The 23,999-nt window shown below is 38.5% G+C and overlaps 1 long non-coding RNA gene and 2 pseudogenes across 3 annotated transcripts in view; 2 read left to right on the top strand and 1 right to left on the bottom strand.

Annotated features, from left to right (window-relative positions):
- LOC138915588 (uncharacterized) overlaps positions 1-23,999 on the bottom strand; it is a 41,500-nt gene that overhangs the window by 4,707 nt on the left and 12,794 nt on the right. The window lies entirely within an intron of this gene.
- On the top strand, positions 625-5,690 carry LOC138915564 (ligand-dependent nuclear receptor corepressor-like protein pseudogene; annotated as a pseudogene).
- On the top strand, positions 7,832-15,155 carry LOC138915579 (large ribosomal subunit protein uL15m-like; annotated as a pseudogene).

The raw sequence follows: 23,999 nt of genomic DNA, 5'->3' as shown, positions 1-23,999 counted from the left end.
AAGTGTGAGAGGTTAGGTGTGTAAGTATCTTCATCTCGCACAGAGTGAGGAGCTAATGTATAATTTTGAAAGTTGAAAATCCAAAAAAACAGATGTTTGAAGTACTTACCTTATTTAAATTATACGGTTTATCATAAAATAACTAAAATACTAAGAGGAAATAGTTTAAATTATCTAAATCCTCACCTGTCATAAGTGAATCCACAATGTCAAAAATTGATAAAACAATTAGTGATTGAGATCCTTTAATTTATAAATATGGAGGCAGTCACCGGAAGAAATAAAAAACAAAGTGAAAAGTAATTGCCTGTGGAGAACTTTTGTCCCTCATTATTATTTTGTATGACTTGATTTTTTTCATAACAAATGTATGCGTTAGTATACTTTAATAAAATTAAAACAGAAACTATTTAACTGCGAATGAAGGCCTTGAAGTCAGGGCCAAGCTTTGATACAACTGGGTAGGTTTTGTCGAGGTGACATTTATTTCCAGCCCCTTCCCGTGCCCTCTGATTGGCTCTCTCGGAATTGGTTTTCTCCCAGTATCAAAGGGATTCACTGCCCTCCTGCCCCTGGCTTCCTCCCGCCTTCACTGAGGAAAAGCACATCTCTGGTTGTTTTCTGCTCCTCAACTTTGATCATTACAAAATGAGTCTATTCTTGGTCTCATTCTTAAAATGATTTGTTTTTGGCGCTCCGGGGCTCGCGCCCCTGCCTCGTGCCTGCGCCGCTCGTATGTAAATGAGGGCGCGTGACGCGGGACGCGGATGGACAAGGGAAGAGAGAGAGTGGCCGCTGCCCTCGCCGCCCGGTGCCGGAGCCCTCGGTGCGCGGCGGAGAGGAGAGGATGCCGGCGGGAACTCGACTCTTGGCGCCACCGTCTCATGCACTGTGTAGGTTTTGAGAGTATTTTAGAAGGGCTTTATGGACCACGGCTACGAAGAGCCCTGAGTTTATTTGAAGGATTGTCTACCATCTCTTGATTCTTCACAGTCAACACCAACAGAGAAACTGTCATCTCAGGGCCAGTCCAACACTGAAAGACTGAATGCCAAGCAGAAAATTAGCTAAATGCACTCTTTCGAAAGAAAGACCTTCCTCAGAACTGTGATCCTAACATTCCCCTAGTTGCTCAGGAATTAATGAAAAAGATGATACGTCAGTTTGCAATTGAGTATATTTCAAAAAGTGGTAAAATTCAAGAGAATAGAAATGGTTCAATTGGACCAAGTCTAATATGTAAAAGTATTCAAATGAATCAAGCAGAAAACTCCCTTCAGGAAGAACAGGAAGGCCCCTTAGACCTCACTGTGAATCGAATGCAAGAACAAAATACTCAGCAAGGGGATGGAGTGTTAGATCTCTCTACAAAGAAAACCAGCATAAAATCTGAAGAGTCGTCCGTATGCGATCCTTCTTCTGAAAATTCAATGGCTGGGAGACTACAGAGAAACAGAGAGGACTATGTGGAGAGAAGTGCTGAGTTTGCAGATGGTTTGCTCTCAAAAGCTTTGAAAGACATTCAGTCTGGAGCACTGGACAGAAATAAAGCAGGCATACCTCAAAAAACTTTACTTCTCCACTTAGAAGCCTTACCAGCAGGGAAGCCTGCATCTTTTAAAAACAAAGCTCGAGATTTCAGTGATAGTTACTCATATAAAGACAGTAAAGAAACTTGTGCAGTGCTGCATAAAGTAGCCCTGTGGGCAAGAGCTCAAGCAGAGCGCACAGAAAAAAGTAAACTCAATCTAATTTAAAGAAAAAAATGAAAGCCTACAATATGAAACTTCACGTCCTACTGTACAGTTAAAAATTCCTCAACTACGAGTAAGTTCTGTTTCAAAACCACAACCTGATGGTCCTGGTCTGCTGGATGTTATGTATCAAGTTTCCAAAACCTCTCCAGTCCTAGAAGGATCAGCTCTCCAAAAACTGAAAAATATACTCCCTAAACAGAAGAAAATAGAATGTTCTGGGCCCGTAACTCACTCAAGTGTTGACTCTTACTTTCTACCCGGGGACCTCTCTCCTTTGTGTCTTAATTCTAAAAATGGAACAGTTGATGGAACCTCTGAAAATACTGAAGATGGATTGGATCGAAAAGATAATAAGCAGCCCAGGAAAAAACGTGGCCGTTATCGGCAGTATGATCATGAAATAATGGAAGAGGCTATTGCAATGGTAATGAGTGGCAAAATGAGTGCTTCCAAAGCACAAGGAATTTATGGGGTACCTCACGGCACTTTAGAATACAAGGTAAAAGAAAGATCTGGAACACTGAAGACTCCTCCTCCGAAGAAACTCCGAGTACCAGACACTGGGTTATATAATATGACAGATTCAGGGACTGGCAGCTGCAAAAACAGCAGCAAGCCTGTGTAGATTACTTGTTAGGAAAATGTTTGTACGTGTGTTTGTGTGTGTGTGTGTATGTGCACAGGTGTGTGTTTGTGTGTCTATATACACACACGTGGGAATTACAGATGCTCACTCTGACAGGAGACATGAAATTTTGCAGTTGAAAAACCACTTACATGCCTTTTGAAAAAAAGTTTTATTCAGGGTTTTCACTGTGGACAGAATTATATAGTTGCTTACTTAATTCTGATAGTTTGTATTTAATCCTTGTATAAATAGGTGAAAAAGATTGAGGTTTTCTTTAGTAGTCAATAGCATAAAGCGTTGTGGGAAAACAAGTAATTGTCAAGTGAAACATTTTTATAGGTGAAAGACCACCCCAGCCATTCAGTTAAACCATCTTATAATGGAAATATGATATTAATAGTTTTTAAACATTTTTACCTAACATACTTAGAGTTACTGTAAGTACGTCAACCAACCAATCAGAGTTTAAATACGCAGCTATCTCCATACTAAGAAAAATTAATATATACAGTATTAGGACACTACAGTGCATTCTATGAAATATGAAATGCACTCAAGTGCATCCACCAGGAATAGACAAGAAAACCTTAAATGATATGTATAATGAAATTTAATATTTATCATTTAACAGTTGTTGTAGCAGGAAGTTGGGGTTTATAAGGTATACACTTTTTGAAAAAAACTGACACATTGTTAACCCCAGGAGCTATAAAATCCTTTAATATAAGATGGAATACTAAGAACAAAAAGTAATTTAAATTTAATTATTAAAATAATTTAATTTTGTTTTTCATTTGAAAAATAAGCTAATGTGTAAGATTAGAAAAGAAAGTTGGAATGCAACTTAGAGCATGTTTATAATGGGCACAGAAAAAGCTTGAGAATGATCATTTTGGTTTAAATGTGCTGGTTGGTTGATGTTATGACTACTTTAAATTTTAAGGATTGTGATAGACTCCTACTATTGAAAAACCTCAGTGTAACTTTAATATATTTGCTGCTGTGACATTTCAAAACATTTTCAGTTTATCAAAAATGAATTACAGATTTCATTTTGGTGGGCGATACATTATCGTTTTGCTAATAACCAAATTTGCAGTTTGTTCAGGGTCTTAAATGGATTTACAGATATTTCACACTGAAGCTGTTTTGAACTTTCAGTAATGTAAACTCTACTAATTGGGCAGTTAGAAGCTGGGCAGTGCATTTTAACTTTTACTAGCCTCATAAAAGAGACCAGTAATTTTTATATAGCAGTTTTAAAATGTGGTTCAGAGTATCCATGTTGGATTTATGGAGTATGCCGTTTTAGTGGTAAAATGTTATAAAGCATGTGCCTCCATATAAAGATTGGGGATTTGCTTCATATGTTCACAGTTCTCCGAGTGCCCCTTTGCTCTGTTAAAAGTCAGGTTCTGATCATTTTTCTAAGCCAGTTTTCCTAAGTCCAAAAGGAATACTTAAAGCTGAATTTAAAAAATAAGTGCACCTTGTCAAATACTTGTGTTTTTACACTTGTGTTTGTGTGTATCTAATAATCACATATACATGTAATACTAAAGAGATTTTCAGCTATTACATTGAAAAACTGCTTACATATGTATAAGGAAACTGAAGAGAGGGAAATACACAACCAAGTAGATATTTGGTCTCTTCGATCTATACTGAACCCTCTTCAGCAATTAATGTTACCTGCATGCTAGGGTATGAATCCTCTCGCTCTTTTTTATTCCCCCAAGAAAGTATACATAATAGATTGCAAAACAGCAGATGTCAGGGTCATCTTTCTTTTTAAAGAATTAAGCCATATTTTGTGAGGGCCAGAACTTGGATGATTTAATGTATTTCCCCTCCCCGCCCCCCGCGCCCCCAGTGAAAAGCAAAGTTAATGTTTCAACACAATTTTATTGACCTCTTTATACAGAATTTTACTTGCAAAAATTTGGGGGCTTGAAGGCATTACATAATATTTATATTGTATTGAGCTTTTTTATTCCTCACACTATATTTACATTAATAAATTGATTGAGAAGTTTATAGTAAAGGGATACTTACAGAACACTTTTATATCATTTAAAAGATGACCTGACCAAAAACTTGACAGGATTCATAAAATCAGGGATCATTTTGCTATTGACTTCACAGTGCTCAGTAGTTTTATAGGTAATATTATAGTTAATTTGCCGCGTTTTAGTACTTGTATTATTTATTTTTGGTCAGAAATAGTAAATTAAATATTTTTTGATAGTTTGTAGGTAATGATCAACTCCTAACTTTTAAGATTTTTTTATTTTTTCCTTTTTCTCCCCAAAGCCCCCCGGTACATAGTTGTATATTCTTCGTTGTGTGTTCTTCTAGTTGTGGCATGTGGGACGCTGCCTCAGCGTGGTCTGATGAGCAGTGCCATGTCCGCGCCCAGGATTCGAACTAACGAAACACTGGGTCGCCTGCAGCGGAGCGCGCGAACTTAACCACTCGGCCACGGGGCCAGCCCCCAACTCCTAACTTTTAAAAGAAACAAAATGTTTCTAGTTACTGAGTTCACTTTTGATCATACAAACTTGGAAAGGCAGGGAAATTTATGGCTTCCCCTTCCCCCCAGTGATTCCATTAAGATATTCTCTATGTTAAACTTTCAAAGTACTTTATAAATTTAGTTACCAGTTATTACTTATTAATTGACAATTTTCTGAAAAATCCAGTTTCAGCAGACTTTTAATGAAGGTGAAAGCAACCATTATGTGCTTTCTACTTATTTGAATGTTCCTCAAGTATTTTATATTTTAAAAAAAAAAGAAGGAAAAGAAAAAACGGTGCCTCTGTTTTTAGAAAACTACTGCTCAGTAAAGTTGTTTAAACCATTTCTGGTAGCTAATGATAATTTTATATTAAATTGTATACTAACTTTAGTGAGACTGATTTTTTTAGTTGTTTACAGTACAAATACTTGTATTTGTTTTTTAATTGCAGTATTTCCATTGTCACAGTAATTTAGTAAAACTCTGGCTGCCTTGATTTTGACAGATTTTGTTAATATAAACTGATTGTTAGGCAATTAGTTATATTTATGCATAAATCAATTGCTCTATGATTCATGAATTATTTATTACAATATTTTCTAATGAATTCATGTATCTGTCTTGTGTTGTACTGTAATTCTGTTCCTACTTTGTGTTGTTATATATCTAAATCTGATTGTATGAATTTTAATTGTTCAGTTAACGTGTTTCTAGGTTGTAATTTGTAGTAAAGCTCTTCAGTGCTTTTGCACTTAAATTTAAAAAATAAATAAAAAATAAAAATGATTTGGTTTTGGCTCATGGTAAAAATCAGTAATAATCTAATAACTGAAATTCCCTTCCTCCTCCTGTTCCCATCCCTGCCAAATATTATTTAATGTGTGATCTCATTTAGGGAGATTAGATGGGAGAGTTTTATATGCATGTTTTTGTTTTTTAATCTCAGAAACAGAGGGTTAAATTGATCAGATGCTTCACTGCACGGTGTATTAGTATTACGGTTCATACCAAGTACCTCATGTGATAAATTTATCCCCTTTTATTTTCATCCCCCTCTCTCATTCTCTACCCACCTTGAGAATTTTAACTCTAAATAATGAGCTCAAAAGAATTCATCTCTGTTGGCAGACTGTTAAGGCACTGGGATAGGTAGGGGAAAATTATTTGGGAGTGTGTGAGAAAGAGGCCTTCCCAAGGAACTTCAAATTACACCATCTTTACAGGGCTTGTTTTATTCTTTTTACGTAATGATTCAGTAGTCACTATCAACTGGGACTGGAATTAGGATGGACTTTAAATCTCTTGTTGAGATGTTTTCTTATGGCAAGGTCTCATTAACATCATTTAAACAGAGTATAGCACAACACCCCAAGCAGGTGGGTGCTTAGTAAGTATTATCATGCAGTGATAATGATGATGTAAAACTATAGGCTTCAGGTAAGGGTTGATGACTTATTCACCACACACCTTAAACTACATTCTTAAAACACAGATGAAACTCATTAAATTATTTTGACAGTTTTATATGCTTCATCAACATGTTGGATATGGGATAAACAAACGGCCTACAATTAACTACAAACAGTTATTTCCACTATTATTAACGGATGTTCACCAATAGCATTATATAACCTACACAACAAAGAGCATCTACTTGCAAGAAATGCAGCACATTGTTTTCTATTTCCTGTATCTCATTTATTCAATACACATTTTTTCCATGAGAAACATTATTGGTGTTAACACTCATCCAAAAGTTCATTACTTAATGCAAACGATTTTCTAGGTAGAGAAAAAAATTGTATATATTTCTGTAGATGAGGGCACATTTTGCAACATATTTTGTAATTTTCCTCTCAGAAGTATGAAAATTCTAAAGAAAAGATTATGAAATATATTGAAGTGAAACCTCTTAAAGGCAGGAACTAGCTTATTTTTTTTCAGTATTTTCTTTTGTACTTCTAAATAGAGTCTGGACTTTATCTTCACATTGTTTTATAGAACTCATATATCTGTATTTTTCTTGAATTTGCATTATTAGGTCCACAAGAGACGTACTTTTTTTTTTTTAACTTTTATAAAATACTCAATTTGGGAAAGTCTGTCCTACTCGATTTCAAACAACGTGGGAGCGAGATCTTGTTTGACTTCATCCACGTATATTTTTCAGTAACAGGTTTCAGTGTCTTGCTCATAAATATTGCTTAAATAAAGCATGAATGCAAATTTTTCTTTCTGTAGTATTTTATACTTGTTTTAAAATAAGTTGAAAAGGGTTTAATTAAACATAGAAGTAGCTCCCCTCCAAAAATTTCTCTCCTTCACTATTTGTGATCACTAAGAGGAACCAGAAAGAAAACTCCCCAGCGAGACAAGTGAAATATAAAAAGAATAAGAGAAAGAAAAAGAAAGGAACCTTGTTTTCTATACCACATTCACTTAAGACAAAAATAGGGAAGCTATTTTTTAGCTTGAAAATAATGTTATGTGTTCTATGCTGCAGATATTCAATTTTATATCCTAGGAAACACTACTGTTCTACTAGGAGGCAGTGTAAGTGTGAGTCCTGGCTCTGCCGCTTGTTGTGAGACCTTGGTCAAGCTACCCGACCTTGCCAACCCTTACCGTCCCGGTCCGTAAAAGGTAGTAACATCTACCTCCACAAGCTATTGATCGAATAAGGCTGACAACACAGCGATGACACGTGCCAAGCGCTCCTATGGCACCTGTCATCACGAGCAGCTCAGTGAAGTTCGTATCTCAGCGACTCGGTGGGTCAATGCAGTACACGTAGAAGCACACTGATGGGAATGCGTAGGTTGAATTTCATTACACAGGTTAGTATTAGCCAGGCATTTTACTAGCTGGACTCTGAGTATTGTTTAATCTCACTGTGTTTGATTAGCCAAATTCAAAATTAGTAATTCTGCGCTCAGGTTATCTCATTCTCCACGGCGCGGTCAGAGAAGACGCTGCCTCTTGAGGACCGCAGACCGCAGCGTTTGCAGTGCGCGTTTGCTGTGGCGGAAGAGAACACCGGACGTTCAAGCCCGGGCTCAAGCCACGATCTCTCAAACCATGAAGACATCCGCAGCGAATTTACAAAAAAAAAAAAAGGCAGAGCAACACCGACATGTCAGTCTTCTAAAGCTTCCGAAGCCGCTGCCGGATTCCAGGGCGCTGGCGCGCTCGCGGCACTGCGACAGGGGCGGGGCCGCAGCCGTAAAGCAGCGCCCCAGACCACGTGGGCTCCGACGCGGCCCGGTGCCCTTGGAGGCTCTTCCTGGGGGGTCATGGCAGGTTCGGTGCAGGGCAGTGGGTCCAGGGCTCTGGACCTGCTCCGGACCCTGCCCCGGGTTAGCCTGGCCAACTTAAAGCCGAATCCGGGCTCCAGGAAACTGGTAAGTGGCTGGTGGCGTTGCGGGCAAGCGCTGGCGCACGGGGCGATGGAAGCGGCCCTGCACTGCCCGCGCTTTCCGGGGACTGCTTACTCCAGAGGGTATTGGGATGGAGGTAGGGTTTCTGAGTCCCTGTTCTCCTTAACTGCAGAGGAAAATCTTCTCGCGTGGTGTCAACTCGTAATACGGTTTATGCTTAAAAGCATAATTATGCTAGGGCGTAGGAGCGAAGTCGCACTGCAAAATGATTGTCCCGTTCAAAATTGGAATTAAAATGAAGGACTTTTCCAGTATAGCTTCATGGGAAAGAGTTGAATTGATTTATTCCGTTAGATGTCTCTTCAAATCACTAAATACAGCCAGAAAAGCTGTTAGGTGACGTACTGTAATTTTGAAAATCAGTTCGTTGCCTTCGTGAAGTGACAGGAAGTAAATTAAGAAAAATGTTTTCTTTATAAATTAATCTTTAAATAAAATAATGTATGGGTAGCAATGACATATTTACAATTCCAAAATAGAATTTCTTAACTATCATGTAAGCTTTGTTTGTTGTGGATGTTTAACTCTAGGTTTTTTTCCGTTCGAGCCTGTTGTAGAACCCTTATCCCCATCCCATCCTTGGAAGTTTGCCTTTGAAACACAGCTTGCACTTTGGTTGCAAGAATTAGGTACATCTTCAGAGGCAAAGATGCTGATTTAGAGTGTTTGGACGCTAGAGCAGCTAGGACAGTGCTTGGCACAAGGTAGTGTTAGCTAGTACTGGTTGGTTGGATGAATAAATGGTGTAACAAAAAATATACAACGAAAAGATGAGATACAGTTTATAAAAAGGCATCTGTAGATCATAAAACTTTGTTCTTTCCTTTAGGAAAGACGACCGAGGGGGCGGAGAAGAGGTAGAAGATGTGGCAGAGGCGACAGATAAAGGAGAACGACAGAGAGGAACCCGGCCCCGACTGGGCTTTGAGGGAGGCCAGACTCCATTTTACATACAAATCCCAAAATACGGGTTTAATGAAGGACATAGGTAGGTTGTTCTGCTTTTTAAAGTAGAAAGCCCTGTTTTTCGCTGAGAATCACCTAAAAAATAGCTTGGTAGAAATTGATAGTCACTTTGAAGCAAACTTTTGCCCCTGTTCCTCTGAAGCATCTTTAGTCGTGCAATTAGTTTGGAATAGCAGGGAAAAAAGCCCAGACATTGAGCCTGCAAAATGGAGATAATGATGCCTGCTCTCCTGGTTGTTTAGAGGCTTAGCAATAATATATATAAAAACCTGGCTCATTGTGATTACCCAATAAATGACAACTACCATGGTTACTTTGAGTTCCATTCATGCATAATTCAGATAGTGGGTTAAATTTTCCCCAAATTTGTTTGTTGATTTGTGTAAATGAGTGAAGTAAAATGCTTAAGAGGCAAAGTATTTTTAGCAAAATAAAGGAAATACTGGTTTTGTGTCGTTACCAAAAATCAAGCAGTATAACGTTTCTGTTGTAGTCAGGAGGGTCTTATTTTGTTACCATCTAAATTGTTGGAGGAAAATAGAGAACAAAACTTTTAAGTTGATGTGGAGAACTTAAGAGGAAGAGAGTTGAGTTTTCCAACTGTTACTTTCTTGTTTTGTAGCTTCAGACGCCGGTATCAGCCTTTGAGTCTCAACAGGCTGCAGTGTCTTATTGATTTGGGTCGAGTTGATCCTACTCAGCCTATTGACTTAACCCAGCTTGTCAATGGGAGAGGTGTGACCATCCAGCCATATAAAAGGGATTATGGTGTCCAGCTGGTAGAGGAGGTAAGTCTGGATTAGTATTTTTGGAGTTAGATAGGAGGCTATTTCTGATTTTCATATAATCTATACTCTGCCTCCTTTGTTTTTATCCCTTTTGAATTGTTATAACCATTACATAGTGGTGATTGTGTTTATACTCAGTTGTGGTTTTAGAAAGCCAGCATGATCACGTCGAGGGGCCTCTGTTCCCATGGTCCGGGAATGCTCTTCTCCCGTGTGTCCGTTCAGCTTGTTCCCTCCCTCCCTTTGGTTCTCTGTTCAGATCTGATAATATCAGAAAGGTCTTTTTTGATTTTCTTTTATAAAGGAACACTCAGCCCCCACCCGCTTCCCCCACAGTCGTACTCTGTCTGCATTACTCTGCCCGAAGTATTTTTTCTTTGAATATATGAACACCTGACATTTATTACTAAGTAATGCATTTATTTTTCACTGTCTTCCTCAGTGTGATGTAAGTTCTTTGAGAGCAGGTACTGTGATTCATTCCTATGTTTGCAATATTGGAAATATTGGCTCATGATAATAACTCAGTATTTATGGAAGAAAGGGATCAAATCCAATTCTAATCGCAGTAAAGGACTTTTCTATTTATAGACATTGGCCAGGCATTTCATAAGCAAATAAACGTGTTGTTAATTAACTGCTCCTCCTCCTTGTTGTCAGTAATGTAACTGTGTGAGTAACTTAGTGTCCACTAGAGGGAGGCATATGTTTATGGAAAAACCTTTTAGATTCCTTTGAAAAAGTAAACCTTAGGGATAAAGGATTTTCAAATAAGATGATTTGAAGATAGATTACCAAATATGCGATTAAGTCTCAGTATCCTACTCTGGGTGTATAAGGGAATGCACATGTAAATTGACATGGAAAAATCCGTGACCTCTTCAGCTGTTAAACTGCGCATCCCAGCAACTCACAGGTATGTGTCTATTAAACTAACAAAAATAATCCTGAAAACGACACCAGGGCAGTGGTTGTGTAAGTACAGTTCCACATCGTTTACAGCTCTGTAAATTGATTTCCGATTTGTAGTAAATAGTGGATAATAAGACTTTCTGATCCTTCAGCATAAAATTACCAATTTGGAAAGACATGTTTTCAAGGAAAAACAAAATAAACCTAACTGATAGAAAGACATTCCTAAAAATGCTTTTATAATACTTAAAATACTGCAACTAACCCCAATGTCCAAGGATGGGGAGTGGTCAAGCAATCTATGGAATAGTAATTAAAAATCACAAATTATAGGGGCTGGCCCTGTGGCCTAGTGGTTAAGTTTGGCGCCCTCCCCTTCTGTGGCCTGGGTTCAGTTCCTGGGTACAGACCCACACCACTCGTCGACGGCCATGCTCTGGCAGCAACCCGCAGACAAAATAGAGAAAGACGGGCAACAGATGTTAGCTCAGGGTGAATCTTCCTCAGCAGAAAAAAAAAAAAATCACAAATAATATGGCAAGACCTTACTTTATTGAGTCAAACGTACCATAATTATTAAAATGCAGGTCGGTATCATAGATGGAAAAAGTGTATCTTAGAATTGATGGAATATTTTTTAAATATATTAAAGGTTCATAATTAATAAAAGGAACTTGATTGGGAGCCAGCTTGTTTCAACCACACCAAAATAGGAAAAAATTCTTATCACTACAAAAAGAATGGTAATGATGCCATCTTTTTATTTTTGTCAGAATCTGTTTTGAAATTAAAATATAGCACATCCTAACTAAAGTGATCAAAAGTAGAACTTAAAAAAGTTCAGGACTACATTTTTCAGTGTTGACCATGGTAGGGAAAGGTAAACTTATTTTCTGTCAGTTTAGAGGCTGTAGTAAAGTCAATAATGAATGCAAAGTGAATTTCTGTTGTCCTTTGCTCCCTTTTTTCTTAGAGGGGGTGACCCCTCCAAAGCTCAGATATTTTATTCTTTCGCTGATTCTAGCCCACTCGTCCCCCTCTTTAACCTTCTCTTGGCCTCTTGCTTGTTAAGGGATAGGAAGATAAGTCATGATCTGTATCCTACAGCATAATGTTGTGGTTAAGAACACATACTGTGGCTGGACTGTCTGGGTTAGAATCCTAGCTTTGTGATTTTGGGCAAGTTATTTAACCTATCTGTGCTTCAGTTTCCCCATCTGTGAAGTTGGTTTAGCAATAATCCTGTCATAGGGTTGTTATGAGGGTTAAACAGCCAACTATTACCGAAGTACTGGGAATGGGTGCTTATATTGGTGTCTACGAAATACATCAAGTGAAAATATAGTCATCTCTGCTCACAGGGAAGGAAAATTGGTAAAAGAAGGGGGCCTAGAAAATGTAAAAGAATTTGATGTTATTTGATAGGACCTGGAAGCAGAAGTCTTTGAAGTAGGAATTGCTGTTACATTGTGGGCATTTTGGAGGAGGAAACACAGTGTAAAAAGGAAGCTTGCCATAGTTAATTTACTTTTAGCCAAGCTAGCTACTCACAGACTATTTTGACGTGTTACAGGGTGCTGATACCTTTAAGGCGAAAGTTAATATTGAAGTACAGTTGGCTTCGGAACTAGCCATTGCTGCAATCGAAGAGAGTGGTGGTGTCGTTACTACAGCCTTCTGTGATCCCAGAAGTCTGGGTAAGCTTGCTCCGCAGTCATTTTCTTCTCTCCCTCTTTGTCTCATGCTGGCTGCATGTGAGGATTGTAAAAGTCCTCATGGCTGTTTGACTTGCCGTTTGGACACCTCTGTTTTCTGTTTCAGGATTTCTTATTAGTGCTGTGGCTGGTGGGGCTCTGTCCTCTGATAGACCTCAGCCAGTAGGTCATAAAAAGGTTTTGTTTTTGTTTTTGAACACAGGGCTTAAATACAATGTTACCTATGTCTAGAAACTCACTAATGGTTGGTAACCCAGGAGTAACTCTGACTTTCAAGATACAAACTTTTGAAAATTAAGCATTTCCATTTGTTTACTTAAAACAAGCTTATTTAATTAAAAGAGTTCTTGGAATTAAGTTCTCATCTTGGTCATATTTAAAAATTAATGATTATAAAATACCATTATTAAAAGAAAACCATCATGTAAATAAAATAGTCAACATTTGCCTTTCTCTTTTTTTAATTTAAAAATTGTTTTAGAAATTCTATGCAAACCTGTTCCATTCTTTCTGCGTGGACAACCCATTCCAAAACGAATGCTTGCACCTGAAGCACTGGTGCCGTATTATACTGATGCAAAGAATCGTGGTGACCTGGCGGATCCGGCCAAATTTCCTGAAGCAAGACTTGAACTCGCCCAGAAGTATGGTTATATTTTACCTGACGTTACTAAAGATGAACTCTTCAAAGTTACTACTCGAAAGGACCCAAGGCAGATTTTCTTTGGTCTTGCTCCTGGACGGGTGGTGAATATGGCAGATAAGAAAATCCTGAAACCTACAGAGGAGAATGTCCTCAAGTATTACAGCTCATGAATTCCCTTCCAAGAAAGCAGAGTTGGAAAAGAGGACTGGAAAAGGAGGCCATGCGATAAAACAAAGAATTGGTGCGGTCACTGTGTTTGAGTGATGTCTACGACCTGGCTCTCAATAATACTTTCATCTTGGTCATTGTATTATTTCTTATCATAGTCATTGTCAAGGAAAGTCTGCCTAGCAATGGCTTAAACAAATTAGTTTTTTTCTTATTTTTTATCACCTAAGAAGAATTGGTAGTGACGGTAATAGCCATAGCAGTTCAATAATCTTGCAGTTTCTGTATCTGCAATTCTCATGGCCTCTCCCCAAGACCCTAAGATGATCACCATGGCTCCAGTAAGAATAACCTTAAAGGGCAGGAAGAAGCGGGGAGAATGGTTCAAGCTATAGCTGCCCTGTTCATAAGGAAGCAAAAGTTTTCTCATGACCACCCCTTGCAGACTTTCATATACATCTTATTATCCATAGCTGTGTCATTTGATTCCCTCTAAGGGCAATGAGGCTGACGCACTGAGACTTAACTATGCCTGCCTCTACAGTTGGTAGATGGGAGAGGCAGAACATCCTTGGGGATGGAAATTGATTAGCCAACCACTAAGGACTGCCAACGTCATCAAAAAAGTTATTCATTCAGTATATATTTGTTGAATGTCAAGTATTCTAGGTTCTATTTAAATAACATAATATACATATATTTTATAGGGTACTTGATATTTACAAAATATATTTTTATAAATATAAAATAATTAAAAATACTTTAGAAAAGGTGCACTACTTCAAAAAAAGATCATAATAGAAGTTTTCAATGTACATTTTTTAAAATGTGCTTTCAAAAACCGTACCTAGGCATTCTGGAAAATGTAATGAAAACAGGTATTGCAGTTTGAATGGTACTACGCTAGAAAACAGAAGTAAATAGTTGTAGCAAAAACTTGTAGATATAAAGATGTTTCTGTGAGAACATAAAGGGCTGATGTACCCATAATGCACATGACAGAGGGTTTAACAATGTGCTGCCAGGCACCGTAGCTTTTATATACTCGTTGATCCGTTGCTGCTGCTATTAAGTTGGTTTTTCTTACTAACGCAATAGGATAGACTTAGGGTAGATGATAATAACACATTGTGTTCTGTGAGAAAATATTGGGCCGTGGAAAAGAGAAAATTAAAAGGGGCGATTTAATTTTGAAGTTACATATATGATCCTGAAAGAGATAGAGAAACAACAGGAATAGTATTATCTTATAATAGCACATCTATTTATTTGGTAAATTTAAGACAACTGTTTAATAGTATCTTTATTATGTTCAAGATTATCATTATTATGTTTAAGATATTATTATTATGTTTTTAAGACATAATTTTCACTCTGAGCTCATTAGTAACAGTATAACAAAAGTTGAGGCAAATTCATTTTTGTTTTCAATCTGAAAAAAGTCACTTTTGGAAGTTTCAAGAATGGAAAAAGTGCTATAAATGTGTTTCATTAAATTGTTCTTTTAAAAATGTATTTTGAAAGTCTACAACAATGTATGAACACACCATTTTACTATTAATTTCTTCTCCTGTACATATCCGTGAGACCAGAATAAAAATGGACTATTTTCCTGGCTAGATATGCATTTATTTCATAAAGGAGCTCCTAATTGCGAAAATACTTGGGTGAAACCATCATCTCCATTCTCTGGATCCATTCCCAACGTCAGATGGAGAGACGAATGTGACTGGATTTCACCTGTTCAGCTTGTAACCCCAACCTTTGTCTCCACTTGGAATAAAGTTGTGTACTTTCGCTATCAAAAGGAACTTCCCATTCACCATCTGGCCCTTCAGCAGTCCCCTAAGCACTAAAAATAGAAGTAAGACTAAACGGGTGAAATTAATTTTAATGATTTGTTTTACTTAAGCCAGTATTTCCAAGTATTGTCATTTCAATATGTACGTAGTGTACACTTAGTAATGAGATATTTGATCTTCTTTTTTTGTACTAAGTTTTCAAAATCTGGCTTTTACAGCATATCTCAATTCAGACTATCTGCATTTCAAGTGTTCAATAGCCACATGTGGCTAATGGCTACTGTGTTGGACAGTCCAACTCCAGAGTATCTGGGATTTAGCTGCTCTGTTTCCAGTTGACTAAAGCAGCACAGCTACCGTGACAATCAAGTTCGGTGGTGGGTTAAAATAGTTCTATATGAATTGATGTGCATAATGAAGATGCATGCCTAATTAAAATACAAAACCACCTCCCCTTGGAGAGAAATCAAGCAGGTACCATAAGCCAAAACATAGACCACACATCAGAAAATATTTAGATAATCATCACAAATCTGCTTTTAATTTTGAAATATTTGAAACATAACCAGCCAATATTAGAAGACTAACAGAAAATATTTGAAGTAATCCAATAGTACAAAATAGAGGCAATAAAAGTTATGAGTATTTAATAAATGTTGTGTTTAATAACATGGATAATATAGCCATGAAGTATCTTTAAGTAAAAAGAGTTAGAAGACACTGTGTCTGATATTACTTCATTTTGGTAAAATAAAAACATTTATCATTATTTGAACAAATACATAGTAAAAAACATTGAAAATGCTTATTTATGTTTTCTAAAGGCACCATTTTTTGTTCATAACAAAAAATAAAATAAGGCATGGCACTGTGCATGAGTAGCTAATCTGAAAAACCTTCCACTGTAAACGCCTGGATATGCAAGACAAATTATATCAAGCATTCTTGTACCTGCAAAATTGAGGTCATATAAAGGAAAGCACAATGCCTCGTTTTCCACAAAGGAGGAGGAGTTCAGAACAAGCTCAATGAGCATCCAGTGCTGAGGCTGGTGTACCGCTTCCCTAAGTTGATGGGTATGGGAGGATGGGTGGGGAGCTTCTCTAGAACCTAGAGGATTGGGTTTTACTATCCCTACTGGAAGAGGAACTCTGTACTGGGACCCTGAAGGATCCGTGTTTCACAATGAAACCCCTACAGTAAAACTAACCCTCAATGAAAAACTTGGCTGAAATAGAAACCCACAAACACAGGGAGTTGACAGACAAGTCTTTGTTTTTTTCTTGGACTCCAGCTGGGATTCCTCTAAGAATTTGTCACTAAATGTGTGCCATCCAGTTGGTGTGGCTTCAGTGTCCACCACAACTGTACCTAGGAAAAGTCTAGCCGAAAAATAAATATAAAAGTATATTCTAAATTAATTGCATTTCCGTAGCAAGAGAAACTCTACACCCAGGCTACACAACAGTTTCAAGATAAAGCATTATGAAGTTTTAGCTTCTAGTATAAATATAAATTTACAAATCCTATATTGGGGTTTCTATTGTTAGATAACAAATTCTTACAAAACTACTGGCTGAAAACCACCTTTCCATATACTTATGGGTTCTGTGGGTTTAGAATTCAGGAAAAGCATAGGAGGAAGCTTCTACATGTTGCATGGTGTCTGGGGCACAGGCTCGTGAAGACTTGACAGGTCAGGGTGACTCCGTGGCTGGTGGCTGGAATCAATCAGAGGAGTCTTCACATGTCTGTGAGTTGATTTTGGCTGTAGTCTGGGTCCTCAGTGAGGGTTCACAGGAGCACCAGCATTTGGCCTCTCCGTGTGACTTGGGATTTCCACTGCATGGTGGCCCCAAGGTTCCAAAAGCAAGCGTCTTTGCAAACAAGTCAGAATCAACATTGCCTTTCATGACATAGCTTCAGGAGTCCTGCAGCATCACATCTGCTATATTCTATTTGTTAAAAGTGAGTTACTTATATCAGCTGAGATTTGAAGGAAGGGGACACGGAAACTGCCCTCAATGAGAAGAGTGTTAAAGGATTTATGGACATATTTTAAAAACACCACAGTCTGCATTTGGGCTACAAATTATTTAAATTCCTCTCACTTGCAAAACATACTTACCTTCTCCCAAGACCCCTCAAAAATTTGATTTCATTACAGCATTTGGGTCCGGTTCAAGGCCCAGGATCTCATAATCTAAATCAGATCCAGGCCAGATTAAGTTCTTCAGATACAGTCACCCTTGATATGAAGACCTGTGAAGCAAAGAGGTAAGTTTTCTGCCCCCTCTAGCCACACCCCTCTTCCAAACATACACATCTGTGGGGATACAGGCATTGGATAACTGCTACTGATATACCCACTTAAAAAGATGGCAAAAAAAAAAATTTGTTATGTAACAGTGATACAGTGTCGGATACATATGCTGTGTATCCACAGCAATTCTGAGGTACACCCAGGTGCATGCTGGCAGTTCTCTGATGTAGGCTCAGCCCTACTCTCTGGAGGGTTTTTTTCTTGCTTTTGTTTTGCTTTCCCCATGGTGCTTGGCTTTGACTTCTGGTTTCTTGGTTCTGTACTCTGACAAGCTGCACGGTATTTCCATAGATAAAGCATGACAAATTATGAGCTAAAGATGCCAAGTTATAAGGCCCATTATGAAAAAACCTAACATGATTGAATGTAATTAATATCAACTGAAAGTAGGTTTAGAATGCTAAGAATTTATAAAAGTGGTATGATAAATTATAAAAAGCATATTTTAAATGATTAAGACACAATCTTAAAATCTGAAAAATAAGATACCACGAAGGGGTAGGTATAAAAAAGTAGAATTTTATAAACAAAAGTTTTATTAAAATTTAAAACACCTTACACGGGTAAAATAACAGTTTAGATACAACTGAAGACAGAATTAGTTAACCAGAAGAAAGGACTAAAGGGAATGCAGATTAGAGTGAAAAACAAATATGTAAGGTTTAATGAGCTTGTGGGATAAAACTGTATGGTCTAACATATCTAATGGAATGTCTTTGAGGAAAGGAAAGAGGCAATATATGATGTGAAAATGATTGAAAATATTCCAGACTTATCTTAAATCGTTAGATCCCAGAAGTATAATTACCCCCCAAAAGGATAAGTAACAATAAATCTATACCTAGAAATATTCTAAAGGAAATTTCAGAGTCAGATCTTACAAGCAGCCTGGGGAAAAAAGACAGGATAACTACAAAAAACAGTAAGCTTGACGTTAAAGTTAACATCAATAAAATGTCGAAAGATAATATTATATATTCATGGTGCTCAGAAAAATTAACTATCATTCTAGAATTCCAAGCCCAGGTAAACTACCATTAAGCGTAGGCATGAAATAGACATTTTCTAGAGAAACCACGAGGCAGGAGGTGTCTACCACTTATAGACATTCATAAAAGAACTTACAAAGGGTGTCATTTAGGAGGAGGGAAGTCTCCACACTAGGAAGGAATAGGATACTAGATCCAATGGGGATCGAAGAATCTGTTAGATACATGGGTAAGTCCAATTAAGGTTTACCCAAGTTCTGGAGATATAAAAAATTATGGAAAAGAAAATTGTGTAAGACAGGAGGCAGTGGAGTAACTGGAAGTAACAGATAATAAGCATCTTGTATATCTTGGGAGGAGACTAATCATAACTCACTTTAGACATTCTTAAATGAATTACGGTTATTAAAATTGTTAAAATATCACAAAAGTCAGAGAGAGAAGATAAAACTCTGTTTCAGGAATATAGAAGAGAAGGGACTTTGAAAATTCTCTCATGACAAAAGCACTTAGAATATTGCAAACACCATTGTAAAGGTATACTGAAATGCTCATGATTGAAAGTGTAACACCTCGGCTCCAAAAACAAAGAGTGAATGGACAGCTGGAGTGGAAAGTGAGAGCTGACACAGCTGCTGTGCCAGGAGGCACGTCTGTATAGTGGTGACCGAAGGCATGGCTGATAGTCGTCCACAAGACAACGTGTAAGTTCTACACTAGGGCTGAAAGGGAGCACCGATGCTTCAGCCGTGCTTGTGGCAATTGTTGATAGTGGTGATCAAAGGGCTTGAGTGCTAATGGTCACATAGGATGTGGGAATTTGAGCAACAGATTTGAGCATGAAGCCTGGACTTGCAAAGGATCTCTGCTCTCCGTGTAAATGTGGACCAAAAGAAAATGCCCACCTTCAATAGGAAATGAAAAGAAATACTGTCTGCTTCAGTTCTGGCTGTGGAAAGGGTAGAAAAAAAATTTTCCCCCTAACATTTTATGACCACATGCTTCCATTCACATGGATTTTTGTGCTCATATTTGTATTGCTTTACTTATGAGGTCTGGGAACTCAGACGACACAGGATTTCTGAGATAAAGTCGCACCAAATGGAAACTTTGAATCTAAAATAACAAAATACAAGAGGAAGCAAGCTATCATGATGTCAGCAGCAGACAGAAACAAATCGCATCACTAATCTGTCAAGAAAAGCAGAATAGAATTATTGGACGGAGACTATGTGGTGTAGACTGGCTAGCTGTTCTCTCAATGTATTTCATCTTCCTCTCGGATTCAGAGATGGAGTCATTACATCTCCAAGTTTCCCTTATGGTTGGCTATGGCCATATGACCAAGTTCTGGCCTATGGAATGTGTCACTTTCAGGCCTACTTGATAGAAACTTCCAAAATACAATCCTCCATTCTCAACCTTGCAGAATGGAGAGAACAGTATGGGTTTGGAGGAGGAGGATCCAAGATGTATACTCAAATAGGCACAAGGAAGACCACTCAGCCCCAAATACCTGTTGATCTGATTTCTGTTTGCAAGGAATATATGGCACAGAGACTGATTGCGTTTTTGCAGCAACAGCTAGCACTAAACAAATCAATAAACTATAAAATATGTGTAAGTGATTAAACAGATAAAAGAAGGAATTGAAAATAAGAAAAAGAAAAACTCTTTCAGTAAGGACCAGGCAGATTTGGAAAAGAACCAAAGTGAATACCTATAAATTATATGCGTCATCTTGTATATCTTGGGAGGAGACTAATCATAACTAACTTTAGACATTCTTAAATGAATGACAGTTATTAAAATTGTTAAAATATCACGAAAGTAAGAGAGAGAGAAGATAAAACCCTGTTTCAGGAATCATATGAAAGCCTGGGGGAGGGTGTGGTCTTTACTCCCAGGGATCATCATCTGTATTATTGATCCTTCAGCCAGTTGCAGCTATGTGACAGTGAGGTCCAGAGACGGTCCTCTGCTTCAAGCAAATTTGGAACTATTCCCTTTAGCGGCTGCCACTCTGATCCTAGATTAATCCATAAAAGCTATGATCTTAAGCATTTTCCATCAAGCTAATGAAGCTCAGCCATCAGGGTTCCTACACTTGCTTGCACTCCTTAAGGGCCTTGGGATAAAATCCAGCAGTTTGTTCACCTGGTCAGAGATTTTTTTGTAACATTGAAATAGTTTTAAATGCAATTGACTCCTGTCTCCAACTCTCAACTTTCCCTACATCCCATATTCTCTCGTATCAGAAGGCTTGAGAACGACAAAGCTGACTTAGGGTATGACTAAATTTGGCTGAATGGCACTGATTTTTGTGGTTTGCAGTCACATCTGTATTAAGTTATTTAGAACAGATGTAGCAAGATGACCACTCTCCACTGTGCTGATTCATCCTGCACCGTTGTGACACAACAGTGTCACAAAATACGTCAGGTGCAGCGCATGTCCTTTTTTTCATTGGAGTAAAGGCTTCTACCACAGTTCCTCATGCTGTTGACTATTTCAATATTTTACAATAGTTTACATTTTCTTTGGGAATTTGGCTATTATGTGGAATATGTTGACTACAGAGCAACTTGAGTTTGTCTTTATCATTTAAATGTAATAAGATGCTCATTATACAGCTGTTCAAGCCTTGTAAGGTGAGTACAGCAAGGTTTTGAAAACTAAAACATATTTTTGCTGAATTAGAGGAGAAACCCATTCACAAATGAGACGCAAAATATGTATTTAAAAAGCTAATAAAGTTTGAATCCTCTATCTTAACTGAAATGACATTTGGAAGAGTTTCAATGAACCCTGTTAGAAGTGGCAGATTCCTGGTTGGGTGTAGGAAGTTGCTGTGGCTGGGTGGCACGGAGGCTCCAATATTTCACATCCCTCGGTTTCTGTGCCCTTCGCCATGTGACTTGCAGCGTCTGCCAACTCAGCCCTTCGAAACAGGCCTAGACTTGTGAGCTGCTTTGGTCAACAGAGTGGGCAAATGTGCCAGTGTGCCAGTTCTGACCCTAGGCCTTCAGAAGCTGTGTGTGCCTGTGGAGTTGATTTCCCCTCTGTCGTGATCATGAGAACACGTCTGTGTAGCCTGTTGGGGGATCAGGAACCATGTGGAGGAGAGATGCCTCACTCCCCCTAGAGGACATTCCAGACCAGCCAGCACCCAGCTGACAAGCCAGCTGAATGCGGACACCTGAGTGAGCCCAACAGAGCTCGGCAGAGCCCGTCCGAGACCAGCGCAAGCAGCCAGCTACCCCCGAGACTGTGCAGAAATGGTCAGTAACAGGTTTTTTGTTCTACCCAAGTTACGTTTTGAAGTGGGTTTATTATGCTCGTTATTGTGACAACAGATGCCTGACATAGAGGGATGCATTCTTTGTTTTTGTTTTTATTAACGAAAGAAATAAGAGGAAAAACAGCTAAGAATTAGGGAAATATGGGAAATGTAATAAAATGAGCCCTAAACTTCATAGACATTATTCAAATACTGTAGTGGGCTGCACGGTGGTCCCCAAAAGATATGTCCACATCCTAACCCCTGAAATTGGTGACTGTTACCTTATTTGGAAAAAGGGCCTTTGCAGTTGTAGTTAAATTACAGATTTGAGATGAGATCATCCTGTAGGATCCAGGTGGGCCCTCAATCCAGTGACAGCTGTTCTTATAAGACACACACAAGAGAAGACAGACATAGAAGAGGGGGCGACGTGAGGACAGAGACACATTGGAGGGATGTGGCCACCAGCTGAGGAAGCTTCAGCCACCAGAAGCCACAGGGGCGTGAAGTGGATGCTCCCCGCAGTCTCTGCAGGGAACGCGGCCCTGCCGACAACTGGATCTGAGAATCTTGCCTCCAGAGCTGGAGGAGAGGACATTTATGGTTTTTTTAGGCACCCAGTTTGTGGCAACTTGTTACAGTGACCCTAGGAAATTAATGCAGGTACCCAGAAGTAATTTGTAGTCAAAACATTTTAGATTCTGACCAAGCCGCTGCCTCAGAAACCACACGAGCCTCTTATTGTCTGTGATGGTCTCTAGGGAATGAGCTGGTCAGAGTCAGGAAGGAGGGGCTCGAGACCTTCCCATCTGTTCACCAGCAGCGATGCCCTGACACTCACCTGAGCAGGGAACAACGCTTCCCCGGGGCCGGTCAAGCCTCATTATCTTCTTCACCCTCGGATCACGGGATTATCCAATTCTTTCTCTACCACAAGTATCAGTATTTTCCAAGATTTTTGTATCTTAATGTCACGGTCATTAGCACTTCCTTAGGCCCATTCCTCACTAACTTTAGAAGCACATCCTGCTTAACACTGTTCAAAAATTATTTAAATACACTGTTTTCGTTGTCCCTCAGTCACAAACAAATGTAGATATTAATCAAACAGAATACTAATCTGTGATAGGAAAAAGCTGTAACCAAAGCCCTGTTAGACACAGTACGTCCGCTAGTTCCTGTGACTGCATCTATTTCTATTAGAATTTTATGGATTAAGCACTGAAGATCCTAAAAAATAATATTCATTATGTGAACAGCATTTCCCAGGTATGATAGAAATATCACTAGTGGCGTTTAAAATAAAGTTATCTACCACATGTTGGGATTTTTAAATAAGTATGTATTATTCAAATAGATATTAGGAAAAAATAACACACCAACCTATGACTCCACATGTATTACTTCTTATGACAATGCTAAGTTTAAAAAGAAAAAAGTGAGAAAGGGGCCGGCCCTGTGGTGTAGTGGTTAAGTTCGGCACACTCCACTTCAGTGGCCCAGGTTGGTGGGTTCGGGTCCCAGGTGCAGACCTACACCACTCATCGGCCATGCTGTGGCAGCATCCCACATGCAAAATAGAGGAAGACTGGCACAGATGTTAGCTCAGGGAGAATCTTCCTCAAGCAAAAAAAGGAAGCTTGGCAACAGACGTTACCAAACAAACAGAACAACAAACAAAAAACAAGAGTGAGATAAAATGCTGTGGTATAAAACACAGCAAAAACAATGAAGGAGTAGGGAAATGACTTAAGTTTGGAAAATGCCACATCATACATACCTCATACATTTGCTAATTTTTCAATTATGTAAATTCTAGGAAATCAATAAAAACTAACAATTCTTAGCCCTAAGATCATTATTAAACGAGAGTGCTCTGAAGATCAGTCTCTCCTCCACTGCTGGCAACCTTCACAGTTGGCATCACAAATCCTCATTCACCAGTTTTCACATGAGTAGTAGCCTCCTTCAGATTACACCTCTAAGAAAGTACTGCAGCCTAATAAAACGTCCCAACTCTGTCACATCACACGTCTACATTCTGAGGAACAGATAACAGAATTATA

Source organism: Equus caballus, chromosome 9 (genome assembly GCF_041296265.1).
Source record: "Equus caballus isolate H_3958 breed thoroughbred chromosome 9, TB-T2T, whole genome shotgun sequence".
NCBI lineage: Eukaryota > Metazoa > Chordata > Mammalia > Perissodactyla > Equidae > Equus > Equus caballus.
The sequence above is the reverse complement of the archived record's forward strand: the minus strand, read 5'-3'. Positions and strand labels throughout refer to the sequence as shown.